General features: G+C 34.7%; 1 protein-coding gene across 3 annotated transcripts in view; it reads right to left on the reverse strand.

The window, feature by feature from the left end:
• LOC123313542 (5-hydroxytryptamine receptor 1-like) overlaps window positions 1-27,709 on the reverse strand; it is a 149,435-nt gene that overhangs the window by 87,725 nt on the left and 34,001 nt on the right. For 2 of the 3 annotated variants that reach the window (XM_044898470.1, XM_044898471.1), the window contains exon 2: window positions 10,238-10,264. The gene's annotated coding sequence lies outside the window, so the exon portion shown is untranslated. Of the gene's footprint in view, window positions 1-10,237; window positions 10,265-19,304; window positions 19,457-27,709 lie in introns of those variants that run through there. The other variant, XM_044898468.1, reaches the window with a different exon arrangement.

The raw sequence follows: 27,709 nt of genomic DNA on the forward strand, positions 1-27,709 counted from the left end.
ATTCTTCTCTTGATGCAAATTTCCTTACACTCAGGAAGAAAATGATGGTAATCGCTTGATACCAGATCCGTACTATATGGTGTACCTATGCATTTAAAGTTACTGAGTTTCTGGCGAATCATGATAGAAGTCTGTGGCGTTGTCCTGATGGAACAAACCACCTCTTTTGTTGGCTGTTCTGATCATTTCTGGTCAATCGCTAGCTTCAAACGGTCCAACTGTTGACAGTAGAGATACTAATTTTGTTTTTGACCATAGTCCATGTTTTGCGCGCTTTGACCATGATCATTTTTACCGCGCTTTGACCATTATCATTTTCGAAGAGTATTGTCGTATGTAACTCATTTCCCATCCCCAGTAACCGTTTGAAGAATGAGTCCATTTCAATGCGTTTGACAAAAGCTTTGCAGAAGTTTCTTATTGATGATTCATGCAAATCCATACATAAAACTGATCCTTTATAAAGAAAACGTGAAAAAATATTTTTATTCATATTGTTTCTGTTATTTTCTTTTCCGGGAAATTGTTTGGTGTAGAAATGTTCTGCCTGAGGTTTCCTTCTTGAATCGCTCAGCAACAATAAATATTTAAGAGATATCCCCAAAATATGTGAATATTCTCTTCGTAATATTCAAGATGAAAAGGATCGTGTGCGCCATTCTCCATGTTTTATTTTTTTAAGGTTCCACATTTTGACGACGGGCACTTCAAGACCGTCATTTGAGGGTTGTAAATAAAACATCTGGAAATGGATGGTGTTTCCAGAGAGTTCGGTTTCCACGAAACGTGATATACTCTTTCCAGAAAGCCGGCCTTATTCCATATTGAATGATGGAAGACTGACGGTCTAGGCTTTTCAACGTCCTAGTTTTTTCCGTTAGATGTTAGTACATATTTTGCCCTCTGCGAAGTATACACAGTGATGGAAAACGATGCCAATATAAGTCAAAATTAATTTTAACCTTAATTATTCCTAATAAGATTCTGAATACTGAGAATGTAGTCATTCTTTGAAATCAATTGTAGCTCCCTTTCATCTTTTAACTTCCATGTCTCATCGGAAGTATTCCTCGAAGAGTAGAATTTTTTGAGACGACCTGGGGACCAACCAAGCACTAGATCCACCGAGACTTTCAAATTTTTCTTCGTGTAATGTTTTTTTCTGTTTATCAAAAATATTCTTTTTCTATGAAACCCTTCACCCATTTCAAAAAACAAAAATATCAACTGAACATATTGTGGTATCTAATTGGTTGCTCAATATCAATTTAGTTCACTTAATATAGAGATTATTATAAGATGTCTTTGGGTTTTTGTAGAGAAAGATTCCAGCACGTCCGACGATGATTGTTGATTGACAGGAAGAGTTTTTTTTTCCTGCTCGTAAGTGTCGCTCGCAACTGGGTCAAAAAACGCCTGATGAACGGGAGTCAGGCAACACAATTCACGCTCGGACAGTATCTTATTTATCTACTCGACGACTGAATGTATGGTTATGGAAAGGAAACGGAATGCAAAGTGTAAATACATAAAAATTTGACAGAAAGTATATGGAAAATATATGTGGAGGATATGGAAGGTATAGTGAGAATCCTCCTTTGCCTAACAATACCAAAATTAGAATAAGAGGGAAGCAGGAGGTAATCCTCATGTGAGAAAATCGAAGGAAATGTCTTGAGTCGAAAACAATGTTGGATAAAACCATAAATTCTAAGCACTTTCGATCAGATAAACACCAGCATTAACAGACATCTCGTTTTCCAACGGATATCATCATCTGGTTACTTCCCAATGGCGTTAACCGCATGATTGGATCACAGACACGATCTGAATGGAACGCGTCTTTTGAAATTTATTTCATCCAGATTTCCGTGCATATTTTCCGTTTCCCTGCGTTTAACGAAAAATTTTATTGGTTGCGGGATTTTTCGAACAAACCTATCCTTTTCTATGAAACTTTTACCCTTACTCAATTCAAGTCCTTGAGGAATATCGAAAATAACTTGCATCAGCAACTATGGAGTAAAAATGGACTAGAATATTTCAGGTATCACTTGCACCTTTTGATTTTTCAACAGATTGATCGAGTGAGAAACCCTTTGTTTATTTTGACATGAATTATGTATTTTAGTTAATTCAAATTTCAGCAGTATTAGGTACTACTGAAAGCACTGTATAAGCTTAGGTGTGTTTATGTACAGATTCAGTAGGACATAAATATCAACCATGTCAATATTGTCTAATTTGATCCAAATAGTTATTCTACAAGATATTTGTGATTTTGGAGAGAGGAGGGGCTTATTTTATATTTTTGAAATTCTGTGATGTGTTTGTTGATATAAAATAGGTATATCTTTATAATTGTTACCTAAGCTGTATGTTTGAAAAGGAAACTACTTTGAAACTTATTCTTATTTGAAGAAGAAATGAAATCATTTTCCTGTATTCGAAAAAATATTTCTCTCAAGTTCTCAAAGTGCAACTCTTCTTGTAACAAAGCTCGAAATTTCATTGAGCTTGGTGCAACCTTTCGGTATTGACGTTATTTTAACTGACCCCATCTTTTTTCGAAGTTCTCGACGGTCAACTTTTGACACGCGGATCTACCAGAAAAATCATCGTAGATCTAAATTTGATACATATTCTAGAAGAGCTACTTTTCTACTAATAAATCTCGAGCTTTCATCTAGCTCGATGCAACCTTTCAGTCTTGACGATTCAATTGATTCCAAACAATGACAGATGAAAAATTAACATCCTGATCACAAAAAAATCATACTTTTGTTTTGTCACTCAGGATGTTTGATTTCTGGTCTCAACAAAGTCGATGTTGAAATTGAATACAAGGAATAGAATTCGAATTTGGCGCCCTTCAATTATAAAACAGAAAACTGTATTGACATTGACAGAACGTTTTCACAACTCCATCTCATTGTCGAATGTGGCAAACACTGGCCAAAATGTGATCGGTTTTTAGTAGTAGAGATATGAGGGCGTTTCCTATCTTTCTACCCTATTATCTTGGGTAATATCATCAATGACAATGACGTAACCTGTTACGACTAAGTGATGAGCCAACATACCTTCAATTCCCCCCTTAAATGTCATCATCATGAGTATGAAAAGATTAAAGGGGGATAGGGTATATATATACCTATAAAATCCCAAGCTTCAATGTCAGGATCAAAAACTAACGTACACATATAAATCCCCAACTTATTAATCCCTCTTTGAACCCTCCCTATCGATCTGCTCGGCAACGTTTGGACCCCATCATTTCCTCATTAAAATTCAATCGTTGCTGACGCGTCCCAATCTGACGATTCCTACAAAAATTGCTGGTGATTGCGCTGATGAAGACAGATCATGCCGTTTTGTCGAATCATCGGATTCACCTCTAACGATATTCCGTATGTGTGGGAATACAAGTGGAGGTGGATCCATTATTATGAGCGGAATTCGAAAATGAGGGTGACGATAAATCATTCCAGAGCCTTGGGGTGGGGGGAGAGCATATTGAAGACTGATGGGAATGGAATATTCATCCATCATCTTTGTTGGAAAAGTAGAATGATCGGATTAATCTGGATTAGGTTTGATAGGCCCGGTTTGACGTCAAGACGATTCAATTGTCGTCTTGAATTGCGATGGAAACCAATTTTTCCCAGAAGATGTTTTCGTTGGAATCCCAATAGAATCATGTATATTAAATCACGTGGAGGAAGCAATAACTACTAAGTTTATTCAAAGTTTGCCACGTGGGAGGTAATATTGAATAATTTTCAGTTATTCCCGAATTGCAGCTTAATTTTGCCATATATCGCTATGAAAATCTTTGCAATATATGAGGAATTTGAATCGCCGATGTGATGTCACCCCGTTTTCATTTTAATCGAAATATGTCGAAAAACCGTTGAAAAATGATTGTGAACTCAAGATGTATTGACACTAAAGTTCAAGTTTTTTTTTCTCATAAAAAACAACTAAATTGGAAACAAAAAAGCCTGGGTAACATCAAGACGTCCTGTAAATTCAATTAAAAAAAATCAAGGCTTCATGTAAGAAATTGAAAGCGTAAATTAGGAACTAGTGAATGCCGTTTTTGAATGAAGATTCTTGAGGTATTACTCCCCCTTAACCTAGCTGGCTTTCATTGGTCTATTTCCACCACTCCGCTTTGATTTAATTTTCATATTATTGACGACCAGTAGCCAAGCGCTTTATGCAGGCTATGGAAGTCTCCATAAGCCTATAGTTCTAAATTTATATGGCCTCGACTTGTTTTTTGTTCTCGGATAGCAATTCTTTCATGGAATTACTTATAATGTTTGTGTGAGTGAGCTCATTAAAAGTTTCATCAAAGAAAATGACTCCGCAAACATTTTGAAGAATTGAAAAACCTTTAACCTTCGTTGAATTGATTTATCATGAAATGGAAAACAAGCAATTGTTGATTTTATTTTGCCTTAGGTACCAAACATTTCCTCTGAGTGAAAACTGCACTCTTCTATTCAGTAACATAATGCAGTGATTCCCAATACCCCAATATAGAAATAATCTCTTCCGATTGAAACGCAGTCCTGTGATATGTTGAAGTTGAATCCGTAATTTCTGACATAATAAGCCGCTAGAAACCTTGGAAGGTATCCTTGATATACTCGAAAAATTCAATACCCTATGAAGGGAACATTTCGCATCTTTTGTAATATTTATATCTTCCGATTTGATCCTTTCACAGTCCCACAAATATCATATCTGAAAAATTGCCAGGATTTGGAAGCTATGAAATATCGAGAAGCCTTCATCTATTTTATATTTACCAGGACGAATTTGGAACATCGAGTTGATGTATTTCCGCTGTATCTTTCCCGTAAATTCACAGCCTTATTCCCAATTGAATGTTCTATTCGAACTGGGGAAAGAATTACTGTAAATTTCGATTCATATATTTCGCTGTTCTTCAGCTCAGGTCTTGAATCATATACAGGGTGGCCATTTGAAAACGAAACAGACGAGATTACAGACGAAATAAATTTTTTCGATAGAAATGCTCGGACAGGTCGATTTCTGTTTCGAGGGGGACAACTTAAGATGTAGGTTACGGACGCATAGCGCTTCAACCCTTGCTACTACAACCCTCACCCCCAATTTTTGAATAGGGAAGATGGGGTGAGTGATACGTGATACCTCATTTGAAAGGTATTTTTATACTGATTTCAACACAGTAATTGTTTTTTCATTTCATGCATTAGTTCTCGAAATATTCTTAACTAAGTATTTAAAAATGAAGTGGTGTTTTCATGGCACTCGTAGTGTTTTTTGTGAAAAATCGACATTTTGAGCTTCAAAACAACCATGACTGTGGCTTCCTTCCTCCAATCCACTGACATAGAAATTTATTTATTTATTTATTTATTTATTTATTTATTTACATAAACAGGAACCCCGACAGGATTAACCCAATTATGGGGATTCACTACAATTAAAAAAAAACAATATCTCATTACATCGTGACCAAAAAAAACAAACAAAATGAGTTTTCAAAGTTCTAAAACTAAACTATTTATTATAATTTTGAGACAGATACGTCAGTAATTTTTTTTTAAATTCGGATATTGACAAATTGAAAAGGTCAATACTACCTATATGCCAATTATAAAAACGACTTATCCTCAAACAGGTCGAGTTAAAATATGTTCTTGCCTGAGGTACAAAAAATAAATCTCTTCTGCGACCACCAAAAAAACGAGTATTGAAATGAACATATTCTATTAATGGAAAACTAAAGTAATTATTCACAATTCTATAAAGAAAAATTTGGTCATAAAAAACCCTTCTATTCTCAAGGCTCATTATATTATATAATTTCAGCCTAGAATCATAGGGGCGGTCTACCTGTCCACGGTCAAAACGATATTGCAAGACCTTGGTGAACTTTCTTTGGACTCTTTCTAACTTATCTATGTATTTGTAATAAAAAGGACTCCAGATCGGTGTTACATATTCTAAGTTACTACGTACAAAGCTGAAGTATAAGGTTTTGACAGATTCCTTATTTTTGAATAGTTTAGATATCCTCAGAATAAAACCAAGCATCTTAAAACTCTTGGAAACTACGTTTTCGACCTGAATTTCAAAAGATAGTTTTGAATCAAGAAACACGCCAAGATCCTTAACACACTGAACCTCCTGTATCATTACCCCCTCGATGAATAGAGGAAATTCTATTATTTGAAAATTTTTAGTGAACCTAATGTGCTTGCACTTATCTACGCTCAATGATAAATATCGTTCAGAGCAGAAGGCAGAGAACCTATCAAGGTCCTCCTGAAATCCAACCACGTCATCCAAGCTTCTGATGGATCTATACATTTTCAGATCGTCCGCATAAATTTCAAAGCTTACATTCAAAAAACAACTTACTACATCATCAATGTACACATTGAAAAGAACCGGACCAATGTGCGATCCCTGAACCACGCCCGATGTTACATTTCGGACCGTGGACGGGACACCGTCAACAACAACAAACTGACTTCTATCCGATAAATATGACTCTATCCACAACAAAAGCCTTCCCGAAAATCTTCAATCAAGATGTCGAACAAACAAAGCGTATTGCGAAGGAGCTCAATCTTGCTGAAACTCTCGTTTCAAAACTAAAAATAATTCACATGTCAAAGAACCAGTAAGCCAACTTAATGATCTGTTCGTAATAAATAAAAAATTATCGATTCTCATTTTTTTGAAAAAGATATGAATTCAATAATCAACAAAATGAAAACATTATTGAAGCCAACTGAGAAAAAACTTCATAATTAAGTCGGAAATCGTTTCACGAATTGGAACTGGAATATTTCTATGGCATCATTAATGATTTGATTTTCTTACCTGGTAATCTGATTAGAGATATGTACGTATTTGGACTTTTTGGAGATTTCTATCGATCAAGTGTTACCGCATGTTATTGGAAATACTGCAAATTATATCGAAGATAATTTAGATTGAGTTTCAGCAAGATTGAGCTCCTTCGCAATACGCTTTGTTTGTTCGACATCTTGATTAAAGATTTCTATGTCAGTGGATTGGGGGAAGGAAGCCACAGTCATGGTTGTTTTGAAGCTCAAAATGTCGATTTTTCACAAAAAAAACACTACAAGTGCCATGAAAACACCACTTCATTTTCAAATACTTAGTTAAGAATATTTCGAGAACTAATGCATAAAATGAAAAAACAATTACTGTGCTGAAATCAGTATAAAAATACCTTTCAAATGAGGTATCACTCACCCCATCTTCCCTATTCAAAAATTGGGGGTGAGGGTTGTAGTAGCAAGGGTTGAAGCGCTATGCGTCCGTAACCTACATCTTAAGTTGTCTCCCTCGAAACAGAAATCGACCTGTCCGAGCATTTCTATCGAAAAAATTTATTTCGTCTGTAATCTCGTCTGTTTCGTTTTCAAATGGCCACCCTGTATAAATTACCGAATAAAATGGAGAGCCATGGAAGATGCAGTTTGAGAGTAAAAAAAATTTGTTGGTGAGAAAAACCATTTATCATTTGTTCGAGATCCTTGATTAATGTTATCCCCTTGAAACGTTTGAATTGTGTCTGTCGAGTCAAACTGTTCTCCATGTCTTATTCTGACTATTTGTTTACATTAACAAATCCTTAAGTTTGTTTTTAAACTTCTAAGTATTCGAAGAGCTATTGAAATATAAATTTTTATGGCTTCAGCTTTCAATACTTCATCTTTTTGCTTTTTTTCAGTTTGAACCCAATAAACACATATCTACACGTAGGTATATTATGATTTTTTAAATGTGGCATGGAAAATTGAATGAAAGTACCCGTTTAATTTCGAAATGTGTTCTTCGTAACCTAAATTCAACCAGACATTGATTCCACCTATAATCAAAGTATATGATAAAACTATCTATATTAATAAAAGAGGATCTATGGTTTACTTCAAAATGCTTTATTGTTCAAACGATCGCACCAAATTGGACAATTCTTTTTTTGTTGTGTTTATTATTGTTAGGGCAAGGTTTATATAACAAAATATTCCCAAAAAAAATTGTACAGAACAGAAAAAAAGGCATTCCTTTTTCTTACGACCAATCGAGCAATCACGATGAGTTAGTCATTATTATCTACCCTAGAAATAATTTAAATGGCAAAACTAGGTTTGCCGGGTCAGCTAGTTTACAATAAAGTATGAGCATGGAAACTACTATACCTACCTACCTATATGAACAAACCAGGATGAATGTAAGATATTTAGGTCATAACTTTAGCTGACTGGTTGAAAAACCCCCACACAATTAAAAAGATCCTTATTAATCTCAAAAACCAAAACAAAAGTTCGCTATACAGAGCGAAACAAATATTTCGAATCTATCGTAACATTTATACATTCCTTTTTGATCCTTCAAGTGTCTCGCTAGTCTAGTCTCACATTCTGAAGAATTTCCGCCGTCATTTGAGAGCTACGAAATATCGACCCTATGTTCCATATATCTAAGAACGACGCTAGTAAACCGAATTTATGCATTGTGGTCCACCGCCACTTAGCTAAGGGGAAGTTTCAAATTCCATACATGTTATTTGTATGAACCGAGCGACTCGGGGAATGCAAATTTGTGCGGAAGCAATGGACAAAACATTTCGCTTATGCTCCATAAAAGTTGGCGGAATATTATTCACCTTATATTTGTGCGAAATTTTCGGCTTGGAAACAACACGGAATTGCTCTCGTTTCCAGGTTTGAATTATAAGGGTAGAAACTTAAATATGGAGTTGCGGTTGGCGATATTTGTGGGTGAGAACAATTGTGAGAACCTTAGGCAAATTTTTCATTACTGAAACACTCACAGCAGGTTTCATGAAACTTTGCTGTCCAATCAAAAATTTGACAGTCAATTGATTCCCAAAACAAAATCAAGACCTTTGCATTTCTGAATATTTTGAAATATGTAGTAGCAATTGCGAAAATGGACGTATAAAGGTCATCATTTCTCCTAAATGGGCCCTTCATGCAAGAGATGCTTTCTACATACATCAATTTACTTGGACGAACAGTCTTCAATTGACTTGCAGTGATATGTTCACTGCATATGGTGTAAGTAGTGTTTGCTGAAAATTCATTTTCTTTACGACCTGACAATTTTATTCGTCTTAATTTCACTATTTTTCTATTTTATTATTTTATTTTTCGCTATTTTATTTAATCCACTGTTCTTCACGATACCATAATTTTCGAACGATATTTTGAGGTTTTCACCAAGAAATTATACAACAAAATTCAATAATTCGCAACTGGAAGGAACTAGATAAACAAAAGGCAGTACGAGAAACATGCAAAACTCCTTTGATCAAAATGGCCATCTGAAATCTTACAAAATTTCATATTTTTCAGCAAATTTCCATGAAATTAATATTTTAACAAGTCTTAGGGTCTAAGATAGAAATTTGAAACACAGGTGGCGCTCACATCACATTAGTCGCTTCGTTTCTCATCTTTCTACGCTATAATATTTGGTTATTACAGTGACATTCTGTAAGACCAAAAATTTTGAATGGAACATTATGCCAAAAGATATCTCATTTGGAAGGTACAAAAAATAGCTATCTATTCATAGGAACTTGTCTGTTCAGGCATAAACTTCAAAAAAATTGGTCCATCCATCGGCAGTTGCAACCACCTCGTCAAGAGACAATAATTTTCAGCTATATCGAATACTCTGTTAGGAAGGAAACTCTGGCGGACTGAAGTTCTGAATTTCCCCTCTGTAAGCATCTCAAACAGTTTGTTGGCATTCCAACGTACAAAATATTCAGGTCAGTTCGATGATCATTCAAGTCTGTCTTTATCAGCTCAAACAACCAGCGAATTCTAAAGGATTCAAAGCTGATTGAATTTTAATCAGACAATAATGGAGTCCAAACGTTTGTGATTGATTTGGTATATATCAATGCTAGGAGTTCAAAGGGGGTTTATAATTGATGGATTCGTGTATGTTACTTTTTGATCCTGACACCGTAGCTTTGAATATTTCGAAAATGGGAATTAGTTAGAGTGAGTGAAACAATCTATTTGACTGATTGAAAATTTTGTAATTACGCTACAGTGCACTGAATGTAATCGAGTGTTGGTACATACTAATCATATAACATTTGAACATAAGTATGGACGATGAACCATAAATTATAATGATTTTAGAACATTGTACATACCTTCAGGACAATAGCCTTCGTTGGAATCTGTAAAAAATATTCTCATTACAAAATTGTTTGGCTTCGAAATAATAAGTATTTATCAAGTATAAAATCTATATTCCGAAATACTTATTTTATCATCATGTTTTTAGGAGATGATTCCTTGGCCTAAATTAAAGAGGATCTAGCAGCTATTCGACAATCACCCCCTAAAATCTTTCCCCCTCATTTAGAAACACCCTGTATAATATAGTCGTGTCATTTTCCTCAAAGCCTTCAGCTTCAGCAGAGAACAAAGAAACCTTTCATTTTAACCACTGGAATATTACAGTGGAAGCCTGCTTCCTGGTGAAATTTCCAATTTAAGACGTTTGATGGCAGAAAATTTCACCCCAAGGGTGAAGCGTCCGATTTGATGAAGAATGAAAATCAATATCTGTTAACCGAGCTGAAAATGTTTCCGTGGAGACATTTTTGGAGCGAAATAAATAAGAATATTAGGCTTTCCCATAATGATCAAATATTACTCTCATTATCATTACTATACCCATTGTGTACGTAGAAAGTAAGACAAACTTGCATGTTTTTATTCAATTTTATTTGATATGGACGATATGGTGAAAATCCAGAATTGAATCGAGAATTAAACACGATTTCTACGAGGAAATTTCCACCAACACATGGTTTGTACTATTTGATAACTTCACTCTGTGATTCAAAGGATATACCAAACAATTATTACTTATTTTTCGCTTGAAATACAGAGATATTCATTTCCCTTTTCCTGACTGAAATTCCACAATATATAGCCCAAGGATATTCACTCTGTCCCCTAATCACCCTCAAGGACCTTCACAGATTTTTAGTGTAGAAAATCTCCAGGATTATTTTTCGAGATGACCTATATAGAGTGCTAAAAATTCCCTGTGTTTTCATATAAAAATAGATATTATATCCTCACGTTAACATCACGCGACACCGAGAGAACTATAGAATATCGTGCTGAAAGAAACAGTCGTAGATTCTCATTGCCATATATAAAATCCGAAAATAGAACGCAAATTTGTCCTGCCACGCAATGGGGTGTGATTTCTCGACCCCTGTTTCAACTGCAAAGGTTTTTAATGATGCCACCACTTCAATGAGTTTGATTTGGATAGTTAAAAGGTCAAGGATACTACAAATGTTTATGAAAGATGCCCAAAAACCATCCTTGAGTTGAAAGCTAGCATATATATGGACAAAAGTCGTTTAGGATGAAAAACGATATTCATATTTTAGATCACAGCTACCTTTGTAACAATTTTGATTCCCTTCTATTCATAGTTTTAAACAAATTATGAGTACCATAATAGTTTACATCCTAAGAGCATGGTCGATATTTTATATTATACAATTAACGGCTTGAGCTTAAGGTGTAAGAAATTTTTAAGAGAAAACTCGAAGTAGTTATAATCTGAACATATCTTTAGGAAACGATACGTTATATACGAGGATATATTGAAAAATTCTTAGCCTACTATAGAACCAAACAATATTTCAATTTCAAAATAATTTATTATTCAACAAATTCTCCTCTTGATTGGATACATTTATTACAGCGAACCTGCAACGTCTCTAGACCTTTCAAAAAATAATTTTCTTCTTGCTCTGCTAACCAGACCTCCACAGCTTTCATTGCCTATTCGTTGGAAAAAAATTTACGACCTTTTAAACTTTTTTTCAGTTGAGGAAAGAGATGATAGTCGGATGGAGCCAAATCTGGTGAATAAGGGGGGTGTTCTAGTAATTCAAACCCTAATTCACGAATTTTTTGCATGTCAACATGAGATTTGTGTGTAGGGGCGTTGTCCTGCAAAAACAAAACACCTTTGGATAGCTTTCCTCGTCTTTTCTCTTCAATTTTTTCCCGTAGAGTGGTCAGTAATGTCAAATAGTAATCTTTGGTTATTCTACCCTTATCCAAAAAATCAATCATGATTACTCCATGGCAATCCCTAAAAACTGAAGCAGATTTTTGGACACGAAACTTCTTAGGTCTTGGAGAACCAGAGTGTCGCCATTCCATCGATTATTGTTTTGTTTCTAGATCGTCAAAATGTACCCAAGTTTCATCCATAGTAACAATTCGGTTTAAGAAGTCTACATCATCAAATCGTGCACAGATCGAACGCGATGCGATGCGATGCACGCTTTTGATCAACATGCAAACATTTGAGGATCCATTTTGCAGCAATATTCAGTGCTTCAGATATTCGTTTTAGCCCATTTCGACGGTCTGATAAAATCATGTATGAACTGCATCGATATTTTCGAGGACTGACACAGAAACTGGCCTTCCTGATCGGTCATCATCTTCAATGGAAAATTTACCTCTTTTGAAGCTTGCAGTCCAATTTTTCACGATCGCATACGAAGGACATTGATCACCAAGGGTATTAAGCATATCTTCGTAAATCTGCTTACCCCTTAACCCTTAAATACAGGTACTTGATGATGGCTCGGTACTCCAATTTTTAGATTCTCACAATTTCGGTGGACATCATCTTTCTTTTAATTTATTGCAGAACTCTGGTTTACTTTTTTGACCTCAAACTTCACACTGACACTTCTAATGAGTTATTGTTCGTTGCTATGGTAACGCAATAATTTTTATGCATGGAACTGGTTTAGGCTAACTAGATATCAATACATCCTCGTAGAGAATTAATGAAGCTCGAGCAATTTTTAAAATATATTCAATATCTCACTTATGTACAAACAAGTATTTTTAGAATTATCTAACAAGCAATACGAAGATAAAAGACTACAGTTTCCACAGAATCGATTAATCATATGAAAAAACCTTTTATGACTACAAAAGGTATACCTACTAGTAGAATGAGTGATTGAGAATTATGACCTTCAACTGTATGCTTCTTATTATAGATACAGATTGAAAATTTCCATAAAGAGAAAATTAATGGTTTCCCTGAAGACATATTATGTCTCATAGGTGAGTTTTTTCAGGCCAATTGAAAGAAATTTACTTACTATAATCTGCCCAAAATTGAAACAATTTTAATACTACGACGAAAGAATAATTATGAAACGTTTGGAATGTTTTTGAAATCAATACAGGTTCAATCATTATACATATAACGAGTAGGTGCATCCAATTCTGGAGAAAATATCAATTACTTATGTATTCCGGAAGTGAGGAAATTCTGCACCACCTGGTTATTTTTCTATCCGAGGCTCTAGTAACTTGATATTGAAGAAGTTTCAGCTTCCCTCGTGTCGAGATGAAAGTTTTCAGCATGCAACTCCTTCAATCTTCTCAACTTATTATAAAGTGAATATATATCTCTTCGAAGCGTTGATAAAATGGTACCTAATATTCCATAATCCTATTGATCCGTGTATCTAAAATCAACCTGCGTTGATCGTTTCAGTGAAAAATGAAATAGGGCCATATTAACAATGGTGCATTAAAAAAAAAAAAAAATTCTGAACACTAAATCGTATCAGCATGCTCAAACCATAAGATCCGATAGATCATCAAGAATATAATTGCATGTTGTTAGTTTGAGGAGTATCTTCTATCGCACACTGAGCCACCACCGAAAAAAGTTGTTGGTGATATAAAATGTTCATTATACCGTTGATCTAGAGGCCTTCTTGTACTAAAATTGAAGAATTTTGCAACTATTCTAGATTGTTTGACCAGAACCAGAACTCTACATAAGGCATTAAGGGTCATGAGGGCCATATTTTGTGGGTGTAATATGCAAACATACCGATACAGCTGTCCACATGGTATTTGAAGCAATAATGAAAATTTGATAAGAGTGTAACTTTTCTCTCGAATCTTTACTCAATCTCTTGAGCAGTGTATTTAAGTATGGTTTCTTGAACTTCTTTATCAGATCATTGATCAAAGAATACTGCATCCCTCCACAAAATTTTACTTCTTTAATTCAAACTGTCCAATGTTGCCATTGTTATAAGGAAAATTAAATTTCATGGTCAACAGTCCATGTCTTTTCAATAGAGCTAAAATTCGGGGAAATTCACTATCGAAAAATTCTTGCTAGTTCGTTAACTATACCCAAATTGACGTTACTCTTTTACCCCTTCATTTCGAACCTTTAATTTTCACCATTCGCGTGTCTACCACCCCAGTTAGCAATCCTGACTAATTGGGACCCTATTTCACGTTCTAGTCCGACTAACAAATTCTGTAAATACTTTTAGTTACGGTATAAATTACCAGGAAAATCCTACTGGACGTGTCCCTATTTACGTACACACTAATAGCTGCTTAAGTGAATAATCGGTGCCACCTTGAACTGGAAAACGGAGAAGGACCATAATTTCATTTTCACTTTGTTTTGGAACTCTAGGGGGGAGATGGATGGTTGAGGTTGCTACTGTTTGAACTTTTCCCTCTCGAGTGCCAAAATATTTTCACCAATCGTGAGAATTAGATCATTTGGGTGTTGAAAAAGAATTTACACATACATGATACATATTCTTTCAATAAATCACTTGGGTAGTGAGCAACGTCTAGACTAGGATAGGTTACACAAGGTTAGGTTAGGTTAAATTAGATATGGTAAGTTTTTATTGGGTTAGGTTAGACTTGGTTAGGTTTGATTAGGGGCCATAGTCTTTCCCCCTACCTCTTGGGCACAAAAAAAAAGGTATGATTAGGGTAGGGAAGATCAGGCTAGTTTGGATGACATTGGGCCCCAAAAAAATCTGACACATAAATTATTTTTTCGTCGACCTAAACAAACAAAGACATTTTAGAAACGAACGAGAATTCGACTATTTTTGAAGGCAAGTTTTTTCGTCCTCATACAGTTTTCGTCCTGAAACACTTTTCGTTCGCTACGCTACGCTACAGTTATAACAGTATTGGTTATACAACATCAGATTGAATTTCTGGCAAGTTCATAAACTTCCTCGCCTAGTCTAGTATACGTTTTTTTTGAACCTGAATAAATAAATCTAGTGGATAATTGTCCACAGGAGAGGAAACATTTTTGTGACAAGGAAAAAGGTTGATCCTGTGAATATATCCAGATCCAAGAGCAAGCTGAATAAGATATTCAATGAATAACTGAAGCTAATCCTTCAAGAACATGTATCATCCGTGAAACACAATAGATCTGGTAATTCCAACAAGCTCTGTCTATCCCTAATTTCCATCAGTGGGATGTATAGGCTCTAGAAATAAAACGGGATAAATCTAGGAGTCTAATGCAGCCTACACCGAACATACCACTAGAAGTGGAGATTATTTATTCACGAGCAGAAATATTGTACTCTACAATACGCACAAGCTTGTGGTGTTGCTAATGGGCATCCTGCAATATTAATTTACCAACTCCTGGTAAACTGAAATCTGTTTGCCCAGCTGAGCTTTGTTTGCGATAGTGGGTGAAGCTGAGTTTACCCTAACTTACCGAAGTTTCTATCGATGACTTTCTCAGGAGTATCGGAAACTGGTGGATTGACTTAATTATGACTTCATCCCAATTATGGGAATTAGCTTTAGCGTTTCTGTGCAATGAAGATGTTTTTACAAGAAATCAAGTATTTTGTACGTATATCTCCGAATCCAGTTTTCTAGAATTATTGCTTGTCTTTTATGGGAGTTTCGCACAAAGAAATTCACGATAATACAAGCAGAAGAGACAGCGCTGAAAACATTCGAATTATGACAGTAATATGATTTCGGTCGTATTTGACCTCGCTTAAGTAACACAATCCTTACTCCGACGAATTCATTGCCGATTTATTCGATGTCAGTAGTCGGTACAGTAAAGCAATACGCCCTAGCGCCATCTGACAGAAAACGGAGACCATCAACATTCAACATTCCTAACTGCCAATTCACAATGATGTTAATGGTAATGGTAATGTTAAAAGTGAGCTACGATGTTAACGCTCAAATAATAATAAATTCAAGAAATATTTATCATTATCATTAACATTACGCTTGAAATTAACATTGATGTGAACAGTATCGTAGTAGCTCTATTATTTATTATTATTTAAGCATTTATATTGTAGCTCACCGTCAACATTGCCATAACCATTAACATCATTGTGAATTGGCAGTTACTCTCTGTTTCTGTTAATACTTTCAGTGATGGTGTTTTCCTTGTCCGATTCAGATGTTAACATTTGTTGATTTTATATCAGCAGGTGTGATGTATTTGAACCTATTTCGTTTATTATTTTTGAGAAATTGGGATCATGATTCAACAGGCAATCAGGGTATTGCACTGTGTAATACCATCACGAAGGGTAGTGGCCAACCTCTTGGGTTGAGTGCACCTTCGACCCCGTCTATAAATTGTGGTGCACAACACGGAAGAAGGGAATAAATGAGCGACGACAAGACATCCGTTTCAGTCATGCTAATTCCATATCCCGGTCGATTAGATTCCAATCGAGTTGCAACAGCTGGGAATATTCAGCAATAGGGTTCGAATTTCTGCTGCCTTTTCAAATATATGCATGTGAATTTAACATGCAATCAGTGGTTTTTTTGTTGGTGCTCGTTTCATGTTACATGCACGACGAATTCGGTTCGTTCGGGCAGAGTCAGAGGGTAACGGACTATGATTGGAGGGTATTGAAAGTGGTCAGCGATCGGGCTGCGAGAATCAGCATCTAGACGAGTGGAGACAAGTCAGAGGAAGCTAGATAGTTTCTCTCGAGACGACTGTCATGATTATCCTCCAATTCTGATCTACCAACAATCGTCGACCAACGATGTTCGTCTATCGATGATCAATCAACGGTGGTCTATCATGATCCACCACCGATGATGGTTCAACAATGATCGTCCAACAATATATGATCGACTAAGTAGCTTCGACTAATGATAATCATCAGATGATGATCTAACGATAAATAATCATCTAACGATAATCGTCTAACGAAAATCGTCTAACGTTAATCGTCTAACAATAATCTTCTAACGATAATCGTCTAACGAAAATCGTCTAACGATAATCATCTAACGATAATCGTCTAACGATAATCGTCTAACGATAATCGTCTAACGATAATCGTCTAACGATAATCGTCTAACGATAATCGACTAACGATAACCGTCTAACGATAATTGTCAAACCCACAGTTGATCATCATTGATTAACCAACGATGATTAACTAACGATGATCCTCATTCAACGATGTTCGTCTGTCGGTGATCGATCAGCGATGATCGCTAACGATTATCCATGATCCATCACCGATGATATTTCAACGATGATATCCAGCGATAATCGCTCTACGATTATCAGCCAACGATATATGATCGACTACCTTAGTAGTCGATGATCCTTAGATCATCGGCTACTGATAATCATCATCGATGATCGTCTAACGATAGTCGTCTAACGGAAACGTCTAACGATAATCGTCTAATGATAATCATCTAACGATAATGGTTCAACGATGATTGTCGAACCCACAACGATGATTGACTAACGATGATCCTTATTCAACGATGTTCGTCTGTCGATGATCGATCAACGATGATCGTAAAACTATGATCTACTAACGATGATCTATCACCGATGATCATCCAACGACTTACTGAAAGTCTAGATTATTGCTCCTGTAGATATATATAGGAAGGACGAACTTTTTTGGGCTTGTTCCTAGAAATTAGCTCTCTAAACCTGGATAGAAAACTAGGGCAATTGACTAAATCAGTAAATCAATTTTTATGGTGTTCGATTTTCTTGTTCAACTCGTTCTTCAGTTTTTGTAATTCAATATAAATTTCGTTTTCACGTGAACAAAATTTAAAGGACGAAAACTACTCACTGCTACGCAATACCCACAACTACATTTTATTGTGTTAAATCTCGTTGTATATGCTACATTTCAATAACAGTGCAATTAAACCCTTGGTTTCGCATTATCGACCCACTCGTTCATATTAAAATTCATAGGGTATGTGGTGATCCCAATCAGTCATAAAATATAGGCATACTTCATAATATCGAAATTGAATTATGATGTTCAAAATAACAATATTATGTATTTGAACTAGTGTATGAGGGTAATAAAATGATATCGATCACATTCGACATATTTCCCTTTAATGAGATCACTTATACAGGGTGTTTCATTGGTAAATTAACATACAGTAACTTGAGCTAAAGCTACCCTAGGCGAGTCCAAAAAAAACCATATATGATAGGTCTAATCAATTCCATAACCGAGATACAGGGTGCTTCTTGTATTGACCTGAAATTTCAATTTCTCATAACTTTTGAACCAACCTGTATAGTCGGTTGATATTTGGAATATATATAATAATTCAATTGCGCAGGTGGACAGATTCACATTCAAATTTCCAAAAAATTCCAGGTACGTTATTGAAAAATATGGGACATCTTCCAAGCTGGGATTCCACACCCTGTATATCAAAATTTTCGGATTTGATGGAGATATTTGAAAAGAGCAGAAAATTTTCAATGAGATTCAGTAGATTTCATTGTCCCGCACGTCATTTTGCTCAAAGGAAACTCCAGGGAAAGCGAAGTGAGTTTTCTTTGCTACAAATCATTCGAAGATCTGTAAATCATATATTCCAAATATCAACCGACTATACTGGTTGGTTCAAAAGTTATGAGAAATTGAAATTTTAGGTGAATACATGAAGCACTCGCCTAGGGTAGCTCTACCTCAGGTTACCGTATGTTCATTTACCAATGAAATACCCTGTGTACACAGGTTTTCCCGAGTGAAATACGAAATCTTAAAATTTTCGAACTTAGACGTGAATACTATAGAATCTTCTGATCATTTTTCAACTCCACAAGTTCATTGTTGTGGCGTGCAAGCCACACCCATGAGTGACAGGTGACATGTGTTTTAAAACTTGAATTATAAACGGTGAAATAATATATCTAATAGAATTGTACCTAGAGCATATTTTGTAATAGTTCACAATTTTTGATGAAACATTATTATTCAAATAATTCGCAGTACAGAGCTTCGCGATTTTATTTCGAATCTTCAGAACCTTCAAACATTGGAATCAGCATTAAATAAAGGCACCACTCACATATGCATCGAAGACGTCCAAACCTCATGAATGATCACACACCCTATCAAAACTACATCAATCAATATTTGAAACACTTCAAAATCGACCTGTTCGTTGATGAGATACGTATGAAAACATATTGCAATTTTACAAGATGAATAGAATCATAGAAAAAATTTCGAGGAAATTTCTCGATAAATAATTTAAAATATTACACAGACTCCCATACTGATAAAAGGGAAATCTTATAATCTGAAATCAACAAGTTGTGAGATAATATCGCAATGTTTTACTTACATCGGAAACCTATCAGGATATGTAATCAGGATGTTCAATATGATGTATCTACACATGTATAATCCATTAGGTTCTATTGTACGAGTAAATTATCGTAAGTCCAAATAGATAGTAATAACAGGTTTTAAAGTTCATATAGGTACTCCTAATCCTTCTAAAACATTGTCGAATTAATAATATGAATGCATTTCACAGTTCGCGCTCCGAGAAATCTCAATATACCGGGTGAATCAGAATGAATGGATAAGCCTGAATCACCTTAGATCTTCTTCATAAAGCCTTCATCATCAGATGCCCTTCGAAAAAATAAATTATTTAATCTTCAATATTTCTATTTGATGCCGAAACATCTTGCTTGAAAATCATCGAAATAAAATTCGATGATTCAATGTTTTCAATTAAAATCTGAAAAATTTACCGGGAATCGTAAACATATACCAATAACTCAATTCACATAGGTAAAACGGATTTTATCCAAAATTGAGTGGAATTCGATTCCTCTGAAATATTGCATATTTTTCCACAAAATAAACAGCTCTTGAAATATTTCGCGATACATACATATTGGAATGTCACTTTTGTTGGATACGTGGAAAGCATGTTATAAATAAACTTATCACTTCGACAATTGAATAACATTTCGAGTAGGTCCATAGATAACAAAATTTTTGATTGATTATGATGATTAGCAAAACAGGAGTAGGTAACTAATATTTGACGTATAGAGAGAATAGGGAACGATTCTGAGTAATAATTAATCACTGTGACGTCATCAGTGTTTTGCCATTCTATTCTCATATCTAAAAATGGGCTTTAAGGCAAGATGGTGCAATGGTTCATTTATTTTCCAACGTTTTCCACTAATTTAACTCAATCCAACTTATAAGTTCTTACCATTATTGGAAAAGAACCAAAAGGGTTCTGGTTTGTATGTATATGTATTTGTATATTGTTCATTTTTTTTTATTATTATTTTTGTAATTTTTAACTGTGATATTTCAAGGTGGATAATATTTTTTCCTGAAAATCCTACTTTTTTGTAATGTGGTCTATCCAGTAGGTGTTCAAAACGGTTCGGACCTCTGAATTGAAAATATAAACGATATCTATTTCCGCCGACATTATACAATATCACATAAATATTTTCATTGAATTACGTTCATAACTGAAGTTTGAATAGGTATTGAACTAATATCATGAAAAGCAGGTAGTGTTCGAATGGAAAATGTGTATTTCAGCGTACCCAAAACAATAGCATGCTCATTGAATTTCATACCATACATATGCATTCATAATAACAGAATTTCATGGCTTATTATCCCCAATAATGAAATGTTGAATTTTTTCGAGTATGACATCCAAATTCTTATTATACAGAATAGTGATACTCTATCTAATTTTTTTAACAATGTTTCACAGAATACTTTGAACGAAAAAACAAACAAAACAAGCACTCTAAACATTTTTCCTATTCAATTTATGGTAGGTATAACTAGTCTTCCCTAGGGTAGAACTGTCTCTACCCTCCAGAGATTGAATCTATTTGCAAGATGGTGAAAGTAACCAGAATTTTACCCCCCAATTCTAAAGTTGATATGCCACGCATTATGACATTGTATATCCATTAATATTTTTAATATTATTCCTTGGAGAAAATGTTTTAAGCTGTACATTCCATTACTCTTTATATCATGTCAAAAATTAATTGAATTGCATATTATAACATATGAACAAAAAGATCTACACAATTGCTCAGTCCAAGGGTTCAAAGGAGCATATTAAAGATCACAAATTAGCATTACCTGTACAAACGGAAACTAAATTAAATGTTCAACGGAAAACTTCAATAGGAATCCTCCAATACATCCAATCCGATTCATTCTTTTATTGGAAATCGATCTGTTACATTTGATTGAAAAAACAAACCAGGCAGCATGAGAAACGATATCCCTTATTCCCTGGTCGAATTGAAAACTTCCCAAAAATGTGAGAAATAAATAGTATAGAGGTTTTTGGGCATATTTTTGTAGGGATGCCAGGAGTAGGCTTTACGGATAATTGAATTTCATAGGGATCCCAGTCAATTCGACAGGAAATTTGCTAACAATTCTGCCTCCACGCTTTCGTAAAGCTACGATAAATCGACAAACGCTTCCCGAATTGCCAGGTGTTTGCTCATGGGACTCTGACGTGTGTATTCGAAAGCAGGACAGTATTTTATGAATTTTCCGAAAGAGTGGGTCTAGCTTTAGAAGTTTCGATTGGTCGCATATAGATGTAGCCAGTTTTTTAAGATGAAGAAATGAAGAAAAACTGTGCTCTTTTCGTTGAAATACTGGTATCGAAATTCGGCATGTTTTTCTGAATACCCTGTACAATTTTTCAGTCTACATCAGAATGACAAACGAACAACATTCCATCTTCATTCTAACGTTAAAGGGCAATTAGCTATGCCGATCATATCGAAAAGAAAATCAGCTCGATTAACTCTGAAGAGATTTGAAATATTAATTAAGTCATTCGGAAAAACGAAGTTGATAGCTACGGTATAACCGGAAGTGACGAACATAAAAATATTTCAATTTTTCCCGACATCGTGGATTACCGACTACAGGGTAGGTATTAGTGTGAAATATGACTTGAAGCATCCATTTCATTTTAAAAATATAATATAGAATTGTTTGTAGGTTTATATTATTGTTTTTCTTCCACAGCAGGCATCTGACATTTAGGCTATAACCGATCACTCTGCTGATATATGATATCATAGTTAACAAACAATTGTGTTGACTTGTGCTTTATATATTTAAATGTTTTTGTTGTTCATTTATCATCATGATTAGAATATTTGGTTAGGTCATTAGGCACTGTTGAAGTTGAGTGATGATGTAGATACCACTACACCTTCACCCATCTGAAGATGATATTGTGATATTGTACGAAATACGGGTATTGGTTAGAAAAGAGAGAGTTTCATATACCTTGTTATTTTATTTATTTATTTATTTATTTTTATTTATTTTTATTTATTTATAAATAAATGATATGCTTTCACTTGATTTTTTTATGAACTCATTATTGCATAGTTGTTGATAATAATTCATACCTGTTGAAGAACACAGTCTTGAGAATTGGTGTTAGAATAACCAAGCAATGGGGAAATCATTCTATACCTTGAGAAATGAGAGAAAAAAATAAATATAGTAGTCAAACTTGTAAATAGATGTCTAGTTTCATCCATAAATTTTATTTTTTCAATATCAATGGTTAAACTACCATTAATTATCGATTTATAATATTGAGGTTAAAAGCTGAACCTTTCCATTTTATTCCTCATTTATTATTACTGTAACAGAGCCGAATATAATTGATTTTATAAGCTGATTTGTATGTATACACAAACATGAATACTACACCATCTCCCAAACTAATTCAATGATTAAATAATAATTATTATGTATTATTATTAGGAGGAGCTCAGTGTTGGTTTCTGAAATCTCAATTTGATGCCATAGTTTATATTTTACATCATCTACATCTACACTGATCGTTGAAATGCATCATCAAAGCAAACATCCACAGCAAACGCGTCTGTTACTAACATCCAAACATCTACTGAAATATGCAGATGCTTAAAGCAATCTGGAAAAATGGCATCCTCGAAATATTTGATATTTTATCATACCGGGTATGTAGTTGGAGGTGTATTAAAACCATAAACAATATCGATGTAAACAATCACTCGGATATTGTGTAAACCCAAGGATAAATATTTGGCTTCGCAGACAGGTAGTTGATTCAAGATTACCAACGCTCAGAGGCGAAAGTAAGTATGCGGTATTTGGTCGATGTTGTCCCTGGATTCATCTAATTACACTTCAGTACCCCAAGATCCCAAAGATAGAACGAAAATTCAGTCATAAAGGGTGTTTCAAATTGCGCGTTTTTTTTTAAGAATAAATAAAATATAGATGGCGCACCGAATTCGTCTGGGTATTTTGACATTTAAAAAGTACGATGTACGACATTTATAAAAATGGCTTCGTACACGATACAACAACGCGTTCAAATTGTTAAATTATTTCATGAAAATCAGCGTTCTGTGAAGAGTGTTTTAAGAAAGTTACGTGAATTTTATGGTTTACATTATCGTCCATCTGAAAGCACTGTTGGTCGAATTATTAACAAATTTCAAGAGACCGGTTAGGTGATAATCGAATTTTTGTGGCCAGAATATAGATAAAGAGGACATTTGGTTTGAACACCAGAAACGTCATGTGATTTGACACCGTTGGACTTTTTTCTTTGGGGGTTATGTGAGAAGCCAGGTCTATAAGAATAATCCACAATCGATTCCTGAACAAAAGAATGAAATTATTCGTGTCATAAGTGAGTTAGAGCCTTAATTATGTCAAAATTTTATTGAAAATTTAAACAAAAGAGTAGACGTCTGTAGAGCTGGAAGAGGAGGCTATCTGGCAGGTATTATTTTTCGTACATAAATGTCATAACTGATACTTCAATTACCAATAAACAATTTTAGAAAACGATTACGAATTATGTGTTTTATTTATTAAAAAAAAAAACAGCGTAATTTGAAACACCCTTTATAAATAAGTCATTTTTCTCCATTCAACCTTTTCTCCGAGGAAAATCGCTTAGGACCTAAACGAAGCAAGAGAACAGTGCGAGACTGGGAATTTTCAATTTTCATATATCACGAATTCAATCGAAACTTGCCGACTTCAGGTCATTTTTTGTATATAGCAATGAACGACCGTTCGGATTGCTTGAACGTCAATTCGATTTATTGGCCAGCTTCTCGATTTTCCCATTTTTCAAATTGCTCGTCATAAATCAACTCATTCCCCCGGACATCGAAGCTAGGACAAAAATGATCAATTGAATGGGGCACCTGTGGATGGATGCAATATTTATGGACTTGGACATCAATTCATTCCACAGGGCGTTCTACCGAAAAAATGATTTTTCTGTTTGTGTCATCGGAAATATCAATTATTTTGCGAGAATTCGAAGCAGCGGACAATTTTTCCAACAAATTTTCGATCATCACTTTTTTCTAAGACCAGGGGCCTTACTACTCTGCAACCTTTCAATTCGACTTGAAAACTACATATTTTTTTCAGTTTTCTCCTGACTCTCTTCAATACTAAATATTACTCGTGCAATATAATATTTGAAGAGTGCAAAGTGAAAAGTTGCAAAGAAGCTAGGTGCAATAGGCAACAGAGCTACAAAAGCTCAAAATCTACCTCCTTGGATAGAGAAACGCACATTAAAACTGCCATTTCCAAATTCAGTTACTAAAAAGATTATTCTAAGAAGATGAACTTTGATACAAATTGTTTTTTATATACAGGGTCAGTCTGTGACTCGAGCAAATATCTCAACAGTAGGTACTTGAGGTAAAAAAAAAACAATTTTTTCTTTTAACATTCGAACTTAATGAAAAGATATGGCCATTTCAAGTTTTCATAATGAGCTGTGCCACCCCTGGAAAAATAAAATTACTTTCAGAATAACTAGCTAAATCTGGGACACTACACATCTGTGAATCTTTGAAAGAGAGTTGTATTCAGCCAAAGTACACAATTTTTTAAATTTCGCAGATACCTTCTTTTCAATTTTTGAACATCAAATCACTCAAAAACTATCATCATGCTAGAAATTTTGAAGAATACTTTGATTTTACAAAACGTTCAAGGATTCATTGGATATCGTCCAACTTAGTTTCAAGATTTGGGTTCTTTAAAGATTTGGTATTTTTATGGTACGTAATGGTCATAATGAGAAAACTGGAAGACGTGGGTGATATCTTGTAGTCGAAAAAGATTCATCAAATAAATGAAAAGCTATATTCCGAAATTCATTTCATTCGATAAGACCGTCTGTGAGATAGAACTAAAAATACCATTTTTTATAGTTTTTCAACAGCCTGTATCTTTCAAACCGACCCGATTCCAAAAAAAATGGTAAGGAAAAAAGTGTTTCTTTTGACCTCAAGAATCTACTGTTAAATTATTTGTACGAATCAAAGACTCACCCTGTAGACAGTGTAGACGATGGTTTTTTATACAGGGTGTTCCTAAATTGAACTTACAAACGAAAAGGGGAGATTCCTTAAGTGAGTTTAAGAAAAAAAAGTCCCATAAACATGGGGTCGCAAACGTTTCGTTTTCGAGATACAGAGTGTTGAAGTTTGAATTTTTTTCAAGTTTTTTTCTCATAGTATCTACACTTCACAAGATATTCAACTGAAATGTGGCATAGATCTTACATTTTAGAGTTCTCACCACGTGACATGGCAATTTCGATAGAAGATCTACAGGGTGATATTTTTTCTGGAACACTGACACCTGTTCTTCTGCAGAACTTTTTTTTGGTGAGCAACTGTTAATTTGAAAAAATGTAAAAAGAAGCTTTGTTCTTATACTTTTTTGTTTAGAGGTTCTAATTTCTGATCAAATATTGTTGTGACAGTCATAAAAATCGTAATGAAAATAGTAGTCTAACTACATTCACCACAGATTACAAACTGGCCTTCCTATCATAGTTACGAGAATTTCGAGAGAATCGTTCAAAATTTTTTTTCTCGAAATCGTTGGTAGATACGACAAAACTACAAGAGACCGAAAAGTTTAGTATAAGAACAAAGCTTCTTTTTACATTTTTTCAAATTAACAATTGCTCACCAAAAAAAAGTTCTGCAGAAGAACAGGTGGCAGTGTTCCAGAAAAAATATCACCCTGTAGATCTTCTATCGAAATTGCCATGTCACGTGGTGAGAACTCTGAAATGTAATATCTATGCCAAATTTCAGTTGAATATCTTATGAAGTGTAGATACTATGAGAAAAAAACTTGAATAAAATTCAAACTTCAACACTCTGTATCTCGAAAACGAAACGTTTGCGACCCCATGTTAATGGGACTTTTTTTTCTTAAACTCACTTAAGGAATCTCCCCTTTTCGTTTGTACGTTCAATTTAGGAACACCCTGTATATTTGTTAATGTTGTTCAGGATCAAGATGTTACAAAATTTTCAACTCAGTATGAGAAAACAATCTGACTACGAAATTTTCACTCTCGTTGGTTGCGTAAACACCAGTCAAATATGGAGAAGCAACAAGAAATATAAGTTCAGATGCGTTTTTGGTCAAAGTTTTGCCTGCAAAGTTTTATAATTATCGCCATTTTCGTTTAGATGATATTTACTTCGTCCACACTTTTATCGCAGCCCTGTACATTGGTATCGCTTCAAAGAATATGAAGGTCAAAACAGGCCAGTGTATCCATCATTAGATTCTTCATGAAACAAGTTGAATCGATTTATAGGCATAAGAAACATAAAATACCTATTATAAGTTTTAGTGACTGCCTTCCATCAAACATTTTATCGGTTATGGAAAAAGTATATTCGGTGTTGGGTTTTTTTTTACGTCGGGATGATGAAAAATCAATCTGAGATGCTGAAAAATCTCGGGATATAAATTTCTTTTGTGGTGTGGGGCGGATAGGTTACTATGAAATCGGGCCCGCTTTCTATGCAGATATCGATGAGGAACTGGATACCTATTTTCGGTTACTTCCGGTCGGAAAAGAAGGGGATAGATAGGTAAAAATGGAATGGAAGTTCCATGAGCGAATCCTTTAGTGCTTGCATAATAGATATCTGAAATAGGTACCCTGAAAAATTTCGAGGCTTGGCAATATTTTTCTTCATATTTCAGATCCGAAAGAGTAATGTTTTCAAGTTTTTTCTTCCCGACTCCTCAATATCTCTATTCAGGAAGTGAAAACCTCATTATTTGATCTTTCTGTTAAATTTCAATTCACTTCAAGTATCCGGAAGTCGGAGCCTAAACATATCAAATTCAGTCTATGAGATACAAGGTGGAGTCATTATTGACTCGTACAAATATTTCAATAGTAGATTTTTGAGTTCAAAAAAAACACTTTTTCCTATATAATTTTTTCCATTCGGCCCTGATAAGAAGTTATAGCCATTTAAAGTTTTCATGATGAACTATGCCACTCCTGGAAAAACAAAATAATCAGCTAAAGAGTTGCATTTAGCCAAAGTACCCAATTTTCCAAATAGCAGA

This window comes from Coccinella septempunctata, chromosome 5 (assembly GCF_907165205.1).
Source record: "Coccinella septempunctata chromosome 5, icCocSept1.1, whole genome shotgun sequence".
Taxonomy (NCBI): domain Eukaryota; kingdom Metazoa; phylum Arthropoda; class Insecta; order Coleoptera; family Coccinellidae; genus Coccinella; species Coccinella septempunctata.